Source organism: Pelmatolapia mariae, linkage group LG3_W (genome assembly GCF_036321145.2).
Source record: "Pelmatolapia mariae isolate MD_Pm_ZW linkage group LG3_W, Pm_UMD_F_2, whole genome shotgun sequence".
In the NCBI taxonomy this organism is placed as follows: Eukaryota; Metazoa; Chordata; class Actinopteri; order Cichliformes; family Cichlidae; genus Pelmatolapia; species Pelmatolapia mariae.
In genome coordinates, this window is record NC_086229.1 from 59,747 (window position 1) to 71,948 (window position 12,202).

Genomic DNA, 12,202 nt, shown 5'->3' on the forward strand with positions numbered 1-12,202 from the left:
GTTGGGTTGAAAAATAATTAAATAAACTTGTGATCATACTTATGGATCACCATGGCACATGCCATTGGCCATATGATTTATTTATGCAGATAACAAAAGTGAGTGTGAATGTGCCTGACGTCGCAGTGTGTGTGTGTGCTGTTTAAAAGTAATTGCCTCCGATTGTGAGAGTGCTGATTCTGCAGGTCACCAGTTTTTGTAAAGAAAACAAAAAGAATTAAGAAGAGACAAAATTTAAATTGTAGATGAAAAATAATCATAGGAAAAAGATTTTATGTTTATCAGCCAAGAAAAACTACAATCTCATCTTCTGCTTTTAAGAAAGGAGAGTTCACAAACAACAGAGAGAGAGATGTGTTGTTTAAGCAGTGATGATAATAATGAAAAAGTCTTAGTTTTGTCACTTTCAGATGAAAAGCAGACCTGGATCAATTTTCCACATGCAGTGGCCGGAAGAATGTTATAGGTTGAACATCATTGGAAACGCTCAGGCCAAGTTTCTGGCTGACTTATTTACAGCACCATGTGTCCCTCATCCTCACAAGCGAGCTCTCACTCCTCCCTGAAGACAAGGAATGCAGTTCCAAAAAACAATAACATGGCAGATAAAGAGACAGCAGCAAAGTCCTGAGCAAAGAGTCCCAGCAAGCAGCAGCAGTGTGGACAAACAGCATCGGAGAAGAAGAGCAAACCCATCATCCTGACTGATTGGATGAATGGCACTGTGTTTCCAACAAGCTGCAAATTCACTGTGCTTGTGAAAAGAACGGTTGAGGAGAACTGAGGAGACTGTTGGAGTTTGACATTTGCCACTTTTGGAGTAAAATGGCAAGAAGAGACAATGGAACACAGGACAAAGCTGAAGAACTGCCGGCCATTGGACTGTTGAAGTGGGAGAGGACAACGGAGTGCGTAGGTGAGAACACAGAGGAATGCTGTTGTTTAATGTGGGAAATCAAAATTTGGGTTAGCAAACCTGGGGAAAAGAAAACTGACTGCTTAAGTGGGAAAACTGTGAATGCGTCTGAAACACTGCAAAAAGAAACATATACAAAATCACACACACAAGCAGAACATGCATTAACCCTACTAACACAAACAAAAGAGAGCTCATGAAGATTAGACAACATCTTGAGCATGTGAGTCTGTTTATCATCTTGTCCAAGTCACCTCGTGTGATGCAAAGACCAGTGGACTCATAGCACATTAGTTAAAAATGATCAAATAATAGCAGAGAAGTGTGTAGGCAGCTTTAAGAACATGCCCTGCTGGAGATGCAGCTCCAGACACATTGATTAAACCTGCCTAATAACACAAACACACATGCAATGCAAATCAGCTTGTTATCTCTCATCAGTGCTAAAATAGTGTAACTTTAACAGAGACTTGTTATTAAATGCTGAATTTATCCAATGCTGACAACTAACTCTCTAGGTTGCAGGACAACAGTTTAACTTTTGTGGGAAAAAAGATTCTGGTTTGACCAACCAGTGATCAGATAATAAATTTAGTTGTTAATATAGTAAATTGGGAGATGCTTTCTGCCTGACTGATGCAGCACAAAATATTTTACTGTATGAGGGAAATTCTATTTTTGTGATAATATTTTGAACATGCATTTCTGTTGTCCTGTCAACTTAGTGGGTTAATAGCTGATATGCGTTGTGTTGATGTGTTGGAGTTTGTTGGAGTGGAGATTCTAAAACACTGAGTTTCCTGTTGTGATGTGCGAGTGAATCCTGCATCCAGATACACAACTCTGAATACATAAGAACAAACTTCTTTTGTCAAGTGCATGACAACATGTCACATGTTTTATGATGAAGGGAAAAAAGAAAAACTGAATAAAATGGGTCTGTGGCCTAAATGAGTGAAAAGCACAGACATAGGGATTAAACTCATATCTAAAAAGATATTAGGGTTATGTTGTGTGTTGTGCGGCTGATGGATGGTTTGGAATTAATCTGGCTGATGATTTTTCTTTTATTGTGAAGTTGAGCCTGCCAATTAGTATGATGGTATGATAAACCATGCTAATGGTATGATTTACCCTCCTGAGATGAGGAGCATGTGTCATGACTTAACGAGGCCTTTTTATTTTGATACTTTCACAGTGCACTGAAAGTTTTATTCGATAATCTCTGTTTGAGCAGATCTGCACGATTAAAACAGAAGCGCTATATGACACGTCGTTGAGAAAATTGTTACGAGTTTCTCCACATTAAAATGGGCTCAGGAGAAAGTCACTTATCTGGGACAATTAGAAAGTAAGTTCCTGTCCAAAAGGTTTCAGCGAGGTAATCCGATCTAAAGTTCTTCTTTTTTTTTTTGAAATTAAGTCATTTTGCTGAGAGTGGAAACAAAATACAACGATAGGTTCCGCTATCAGCAAAGGAAGAATGAATGCATGAATGAATGAGTGAAAGAGAAAAAAACTGACTGACTGGTAAAAGCTGACAGAAGCTGACAGACTGACTGACATCACTGTGCGAAGTTAACCCCCACCTGACAAAGGTGCAGATGAATCTATGTCTGTTTCTTTTTACAGGAGCAGAAAGATGACAGCAACACCTGAGGTTGCGTGAGCTTTGGCCATACCGATTTAGCTTTTAAATGCCACTTTTGTTGTCTGAGAATCTACCAGGAGGTGTTATTCACTACCTTCTGTTGCTCACAGAGGTAACTGTGAGAAAGTGTGTATACAACTGCGCAGCGCTAACATTTGCATTTTCTTTTCTATGTGATTTGATCATGTGATTTATACCAGGACAGCTGGTTGATTTTTTTTTCTACTACAGGATTTCTGGGTTTATGTGTGACGAAAACTGTGTTTACAGGTTATGAGTTGGTGATGCTGTTACACTGTGTTTTTGGGAAAATGTTAAAGGTTACTTTGACGATATGAATAACATGTGAGACATTTCCTGTGTTGAAACTAGTGTCACTTTTGTCCACAGCTATGGATGGTTAACTTTAAGGTCTTTTTATAGCACCTCTGGAACCTGTCGACCTGTGCCTGTCCACCAGGATTGTCCATGTGTTTTGCTAATGTTTGTATTTTCTAAGAGTGCATGTAGAGGATTCAGCAGAGATGGACAAGTAACATGAGAAAACAAATGAGAGATGCAGTGTTTATGGAATAGTTTAATATGGGCTCATTAGCTGGCCACTATTGAGCTCCTACTTATAGATGAGTGGAGTGACTTTGCTTAAGGGAAGTCACCGATTACACAAATGTTGACTGAGTACATGGGTTGATCCATGTTTGAGGTGAATTATGGCAATAATTATAGTTTACTGATTTGAGAAAACCTGCACACGATACTTGTCTTGCTGGTGCTGAATGCTTTATTACTCTTATGATACAGTTGTTTATAAGTGTGAAGTTTAATTTCAATTCCAGATCTTGTTTTCCTATGGGCAGAAATCTGTGCCATCAGAAACCACTGCCTGGACTGTCAGCTTTGCGTGGAATGGTTCTCGCTTCTTACTGGGCCTCTGAAGATTTCTCAGGAGATTCCTTTCAGCAATACTCTGACTGCTGCACCTGTATTTCCTTGCTAGGAGGAAAAACTTCTATTTGGAAAGCATGTCAATCATCATCAAACCACATTCTTTAGTTCAGTGAGCTTCATTTATGGACCATCAAAGCCTCATCTAAACATGGATGCACCACTTGCATAGGTTTAATACCTGTAAATGAACTGTTAATCACACAAATCACTGCAAATATGATAGAAACATTGTTTAGAAAACATAGAAAACATAGTTTCATGTAATTCATATAATTCTGGACCCCTCCTCTTGATGCATGGACACTCCTATGAGTCAACTCATCAAAACCAGATTCCTGTCTTAAAGAAAAAGGTTAGCTAGATCACGTCCCAGGCAACATCAGGGTGTCTCCCCCGGAGTAGCTCCGTAACCCTGCAGTAAAAGATGTTAGTGTGTTTTGCATATTAGTTTTGCTTAAAACCTGGCTCTGTCTGGAGCCTGCATACACACCATCATGGCCTGGAAAATATGGGCAGAAATCTGTGCCATCAGAAACTGAATGTGAATAAGTTAAATTTGAATTTGAATTGCTCAGATTGAATCTGAATTGTAACTTGAATAAATGCTTTTGAAAACTGAATTTGAATTAGTCCCTTTTGAAATTGAATTTATGGTTTGAAAATGAATTCATTTGCTTTGAAACTTCATTTTATCCTTTCAAAATTCAGCTCTCGGATAATTTCAGTTTCACTTCTCACCATTCAGTTTCAGTTCTACAATTCAATTTCAGTTCCAAAAATCAGTTTTTTGGAACTTACATCCGGTTCCGGTTCAAGGGCAATCGAGCACAGAGTAATCGAACTTCATTTTACTAGCAGACCGCAAGTGGCAATCTACGACATCTTGAGCTGGAACTGGAATAATTCTGAAGACATTCGTGATGTCAAATGACCAGTTGAGAAACTCTCAGGTTGGTAATAAATGTATTACATATATAAGAACAAGCGTCATGTTAACAAATAATACCCGTACAGTAACGTTTATGCGTGTTGTAGCTGTTAGCTAAAAACGCTAATTTAGCGTAGATTGCGGTGGGTTCAGCGTTGACAAACAAATATGAAAGACTCCTTCCAATGGAATTCCAATGTTGTCATCTTGTAGCCTTCAGGAGTCCTCCACACTTGCAGAGGCCCCTACAGTAGGATGAGGGAAACCCACCGCGTCTCATAAAAACTTTGAAGGGTACCTTTAGCGTCAGCATGAGAAGTTAAGGGACGTAACAAATTGTCAGTATTTTACGTGTCGGGAGTGAGAACGGGTTGGAAAATTTTGTTTCAGGTGTGAGGAAATTGCAAGTTTCCTCAATTTAAGATTTCCTGAAAAGCACTATTAATTAATTAATTAATTAAAGCGCTTGAAATCTATGAAACAATGCTTATTATTGTTAAATTCTTGTGGTTTTAAAATGTGAAGGGAACACTGATGGTTTGCAATGGCCTTAAGTGACACTTATTATTAACAGTTATTTTAATACTAAATGACATTGTATTGCATTGCCTTTTGCAGAATATATTCATTCAGGAGAGCTTGTCCAGATTTAGGCAAAGGCTGGAGTATGTCCTCAACAACAACCCACTTGACCTTGATTATCTGGAGTACATTGTGACCCAAGAGAGGACTTTCATGAATGCACTGGAGAATGCTGACCTTCCTGCTGATGTGTGCGAAGCTATAGAAGAACTGAGCAGCTTGTTACACCAGCGAAACAACCCTCCCCCCTTCAACTCTGTGCTACAGATTATTGGTCCTTATGGGCGTTTTAGGCTTCAGGTCACAGAGAATCACCTCCAAAGTCTTCTTCAGCTTGGTCTACCTGCCACATGTGTAGCAGACCTTCTTGGTGTCTCAAGACGTACCATGTACAGGAGAATGCAGGAGTACAACATGTCAGTTAGGAGTCTTTACTCTACCATATCTAATGACGCTCTGGATGCCAAAGTGAGAGACATTAAATCCAGACTACCTCATGCTGGATATCAGATTGTCAAGGGTTGCCTTCAAGCTGAGGGCCACCGTGTACAGTGGAACAGAGTAAAGGCATCAATGCACAGAGTTGATACAGAGGGCATCTTAACAAGAATGTCAACTTTGGGCTGTGTGGTTCGGCGAAAGTACTCTGTTAAAGGCCCACATTTCCTACAGCACATTGACACCAATCACAGACTAATTAGGTTTGTTACTGCATAGAAAATTAAGACTTATATAATTCTGAATATTTTTATCCATCATAATTATGCTTTGCTTGTCTTTTTTTCACCAGATACAACAAAGTGATATTTGGCGGCATAGATGGCTACTCTCGGAAGGTAAGTTGCGTACCCCAAAACAGCAAGTGGAAAAAGCGTGCACAACCGGAGGTAATGCTTGTAACATCTAAATGGCATAACATTATTATTTCATCATGATTGACTCCAGCTGAATTGCTGTTTGGCTGTCCTTTGTTAGTTTTTGATTGATCTTCCAGACCTTTTCTGTATTTTTTCAAATGTAGAATTGAGCGCCTATGGAGGGACGTTTGGACAGGGGTGACACACATTTATTATGATGTACTACACAGCTTGGAAGAAAATGGATTTCTTAACATCTCGGATAGTCTTCATCTCTTCTGTGCCCATTACACATTCCTCCCAAGACTCAAGGTGGATTTGGCCAAGTTTTCTGCTGGCTGGAATGATCATTCCATCAGGACAGAACATAGCCTTTCACCAAACCAGCTGTGGGAACTTGGGATGCTGCAGCACCCCATCAGAGAGCCACAGAGATCTGAAGAAAATTTGGCAGTTGAGTAATAATGGCAATGTTGTTGTTTTTGGAGTGCTATATGTAGATTTTTAAAATCATTTACATATGTTGCTTTATTTCAGGAAATCCAAATTGAGAGCATTGATTGGGAGAGTGCAGGGCTATCCCATCAAAACAACCCAGGTGTTTTGGTGCCAGAAATGGAATGTCCACTCAATGCTGAAGATCTTGAATCTCTACGCCTTTCCATAGATCCTCTTGTGCCTTCATGTAGTTTTGGAAGAGACATTTACCTGACCACACTCTCACATGCTCTTCACCTACATCACCTTCCCTGAAAGTTGCAGCTTGGCCCATCAGAGAGTAGAATTATAAGAACATGTTATTTTTCAAACTGCTAGTGATAGTTCTTCTTTTAAATAATACCTTCTTCTAAGAAGAATAAGAACCTCTCCTTATTTTAATGGTAACTTTTATTGTCTTAATTTCTGTTACACTCATGAACCCAAATAGATACTCAAAAGCTGACACAGTCAAATGTAGGAGGGAATGAAATCAACAAGGACTATATTGACAAAAACTGTTTTTTTTTAATAATTTCAATGTCAATCAAGAGAATGCTTAAAAAAATGCAAAATAAATAAGTAAATAAATAAATAAAAAAGATCAAGGAACCCTTGTCGATTTTTTGGTTTTCATAACTTTTGATAGAACAATCATGATGTCTGGCTGGCTGATCATGCTCCTAAATATGAAGAAATGCCTGACCATGGTGAAACGCATTTGTCATCACCAGGGCTGGACTGGGACAAAAAATCAGCCCGGGCATTTTGACTAGAGACCGGCCCTCCAGGTATTATGGGAGAAACCAGAAAGCCTTTGAATGAAAACAAACGTCGTTGTGACAGTGATGTACACTATCTTGTTGGTATATATGTATCAATCTAGAACTTAACTTAAACCTACACCATCCTCCTTATTCTGGTATTCTAAACAGTACTTAGCCGAAACCCAAAGACTGCTTGGTTTACTCCTGAACTATCTACAACATATGGTGGAAACTTGAAATTAAGACAGAGAAGACGAGAGGTGAGACATGACCATTACTGAATATTTAAAATAGTAAATAAACAGCATGGCAGGGCAAAATATTTTTGTAACATGGCAACCTTTAAAAAGTGAAAGGAGATAGAAAGACAGGTGAGAAAGAATAAAACTTCCTCACTCAAAACTTACCATCAAAACTTAATTTTGATGGTATTTTACACACAGTACTGGTACAGTATCTAGAAAATGTGGGAAAATACTGGCATCATGTTGGGACCCTGAAAAAAACTACTATGTACAATAATGGCTTTCTATACATTTGACATCAGATGAAAACTTTGGTTGTAAGATTCAGATAATTATTTGCTAAAAGCTAGAAATTTTAAATGAGAATAAGAAAGAAACATATTTTTTGTGCCTCCCTTTCCCTGTTAATGCCCTACCTGGCCCCCTGGCAAAACTTTGCTAGACCCGCCCCTGCACAGTTACCAGCTGTCAGCTAGAAAAGGATCCTGGTGTTATTTGTCTCCCAGAAACAGTTCATAACTTCCCTTCAACCCCTCATCCCTCCAGCAAACATTAGCTGATACTAGAAATTAATATTAAATAAATTCTAACAACAGCTCATCAAGTTTAAAGGTGCTTCTGTTGTTTAACGTGATCTCCGCTGGTTTGCTCTTTCTGACGCAGAGAGAAAAGCCGATCAGCTGATCAATGATCAATGATCAGCTGATCGGGACAAATCGCGTTGCTTTTCACCTCAACTTTAAAGTTCGACCTCCTCGGCTGTAATTGGTCCAGCCCAGAGTTGATCATGACCAACTGGCCAATACACCACTATTCATTTATACCGTTGAAAAAATAAAAGAAATAAAACCCCATCGGCCCATAAAAACGAAAAATCACGAGCGGCCCACCGGGCAAATGCCCGGTACGCCCGATGGCCAGTCCAGCTATGGTCATCACATACTTGAAGTCTTCATAAGTTTGCATATGTTGAACTGGTAGTTTGACTGTGTTACTACATGCTGTAACGGTTGGGTAGCAAACTTCATGAGTGCCATACTGAATATGGCATGAGTGGTCGAACTGCACGGAGACTTTGAAGTTTATCTTCTCATCTGGCAGGACAGGAATGTGGCCTTGTCCTGTGAGCCACTGTAAGAATGAACTTGGGGAAAGGACAACTGGACTGTCACCGGCCTCAGGCTCTTCACCTTTTTCAAAAAAGACAAAGCAGTCATTTAGATTAAATATTAGATACTGTTTACCTGTAACTTCACAAAGACAACTTAGAAATTTAATTACTGACAAGAGTGAACAAGCACTCATAGTGTAATCTACAGCTGTAGCCAAAGTTTTACAGAATAAGAATTATTTGTTTTCACACTTTTTCCTTCTTTTGTATTTTTATATCTTTTTGTAACACGTGTACTCCAGAAACATTGGACAAAAAGATATAAAAACACTGAAGCAGCAAACTCCATGAAAACCAAGACTTGTCTTTCTCTAAACCTTTAGCCATTCTTTACATAAAATTATCATTCCAAGTTTAACACAGAGAGACAAAATACATTACAGTAAACTACATGTGTACTTACGTGATTCCAGCTCTTGCAAGAAGTCCTGTAGATGGTTCATAATCCTCATTTCCACCTGTTCTTTGTTGGAGCCCTTCTCGCTGAACTCAGGATGGCATGTTGCAAAAACAAAGTCAGCATCAGCCTGTTAAGAAAGGGAAAGGAAATTTAGACTTTATCTGAATCAAGACTTGTAATTGACATCAAGGACCTATTATTTTGTCTTTGTTCTGTCACTCATAAAGATGGGGACTTAAACGTCTGTCTCATGCTGCTTGCTAGTTCTTGTCATTTAATTTTATAATTTTGTATAGATAAAGCCTCTTTATGAATCTGTAGGTTACATGTAAAAGGGATTTTTTTTTTCATTGCACCTGATGCCTTGTGTTTGCTCTAAGCGGTTCAGGCTTTGTGGAATATTAAGCAACTTAGGACAATTTTGAATATTCTTTTTCCAGTGCCACCATTTTTACATTCTCTACTATAGGACGTAAAGTATATAGTGTAAAGTAAAGGTAAAGAGCACTGCTATTCACAATTACAAGTGTTATCCCTACTAAAGTCAAGATTTACTCACCTTAACTTCCACCCCTGGGACAAACAGCGATCGGGAGATGTTTGGGTACTGCTTCAGTAGATTAGTAAGACCATAAAGGTTAAGGCCATCACGTAGCTGTGAGAGCAGAGGCACCAACCGAAGTGTGGCATGAAGAACAACAGCACTGAAATGCAGAAAGGGAAACAAAAAGTAGCATGCTGCTAAATGAAAAACACAAAAAAAAACCTTTTTCGTGGGGGAAAACAGTTAAACAGTTTTACCGAAGAATTTCTTCTTTCTTTTCGACATTAACCGGTCCATGATAGCCACAACTCAAAATTTCATCAGTGAGTGCTGTCATTTCATCTTCTGTGGCCGAATGAACCTGAAAGGACACAAGCATACACATTAACATGACCAATTCCAGAGTCCTATAATTTGCAAATAACATAAGGGATGGTAAAATCTGTGCTAAACATGTAATTCAAAACATTGTAGAGCAGTGAAACCTTTAAGACTTCATACCTGGGAGATAACAGAAGTGTAATGGGCATCACAGACATCCTCTTTCATGATTTTCTCAATCTGCAACTCTCCATTACACAAGAACTGGTAACACCAGTCTTTGAGGCAGCAGGGTGGTGGCCCACCCTGCGCCAGACTAACTGCCCAAATTTCACCAGCACTACTGTGAGAGGAGAAGAGATAAATAACATCAATCACGTAATTTCAAATACGCGTGTGTGTGTGTGTGTGTGTGTACACACAGATCAGGACCCCAATGCATGTGTGAAAGGCCTACCGGAAGTTTCCTAGATCAAGATCCAACAATGAGTATTTTGGAGCCTTCCCAGTCTGGTCACCCTCAAATAGCCTTTGCTCCAAGCCTGCAACCATGTCTTTTAACACAAATAGTTAATCCGGTTAAGTAGCCATTTTCACTCCTATCAGTTTAGATCACATTTTAAATATGTGTACCTGTAAGGAATTCTTTCCGTAATGCCCCAGTATCAATTCCTGCCTAAATGTGACCCTCAGCTGATTTGTAGGCAATGCCTTTTTTTGCCTCTTCCACTGTGTCCTCGCTCCACCATATTGGATCTTGAGACAGTGATACGGAATTCTTCCTCTGTATTCACAGCAGTACTTATGGCCTGCAGGATTTCATCCAGGCTAATGGAGAAAAACTCGCAATTAGAAACATGATACTGGAAACCATGTTGTGTGTATTCATGTGTATTCTTTAATGTCTTTTAGGTATTAAAGCTGAATTGTGTCCTTTACATGAAGGGTACTTGGCAGAAATTGTTTGAAAACCACTGTACAGAGCATTGAAGAAAGACTACTGATGTGTACAAACCTAGAAATGCCCATCTTTGGTGGTGAAGGTAGGTTTGCATTGCTGTAATGAAAAAATGCCAGAGTAAAAACCACATCACTTGACCTCATACATTTACTGTACAAAAGCAACAAATAAAACAATACCTTTAAACCTTAAAAACTTAAAAAAGGAACTTCTTCACCATGTCGTAAGTACTTCTGTAAGACTTAAACAATTAAAAATGTTATGGTAACAATGACAAAACCTAATGCAACAAAAATAAATAAAAAGTTTATAAGGATAAAAAAAAAAAAGTATAACATACATGGCACAATCAGTAACAAAGCATAAAGTGCTGTCTATCAAAATATAAATTAATAGGTGGAAAGCAAAACGCTTGTAGGGAAATCCTCAAACATATGTTGGAAGCCACATTAAAAGACTGCATTACCTCTCACAACACTCGCTTGCATGTGCCTCCACCTCATTCTGAGGAAATGTCTCACCGCAGACAGGGCACACAATCTGTAACGGGAAACAATATGAACGATAGAATTAATAATGCCTCGAAGATAGACATTCAACATGTTGCACTCAACATTACCTTTGCAGTTGAGAACAAAATAATGACATCTTCCTCCACAGGCTGTGAAGACAAGCGAAGAAAGGGTAAAAAACATCAAGTTTAAAAGAATGGAATTGTGACATGATTGCATACATCTGATCGTTGCTTATCTGTCAACTTTTATTACAAATACAGCTTACATAGGCTACCCACTTTAAATATAAGGAATAATTCCAACCTCTAATAATGAACCTCTTCAACCATTGTAGGACACTTTAATCAAACTTATTGCAATTTTCTCCCCATTCAATTTAAAGCATCATATTTATGTTCCTGTTTTTGTCATGCACAGTCAAATAGATAAAGGTTAAATGGGTACCGAACTTCACCTTTAGATGTGAGTTTAGTTGATCGTCTTCTATATGTGGTGTGGGATGGGGTGCGTCCTCTTTGTCTTCATTACAAGTCTGATAAAGGAGAATATCAAGTACAAACTTAATAAATTACATACAGAAATAAAAAAGTGTAGTGACATCCACAACATTGAACATGAAGCTCCTGACTGATAAAAAAATTTTCAAAACACGTTTCAGTCATTACGTAGTTTACGTAGTTTTATAGTACAAAGCTACGTGTAATGCGGCTGAGTGTCTAACTCTTCCTGGAGTGGAGCAATGTATAGGACGGTCTTTCCCCCAGCACTTGCATTTTTTAGCACTGACCCAGTATATCCACTGTCCTCAGGAGGCACCATATTTAGTTTCCGAGAACCCCATCCACCTGTCGAGAAAAGTGAGTGACTCAGTACACATCGCAGTGCATTCATGGTCATGATATCATCAAAATTCTTCTAA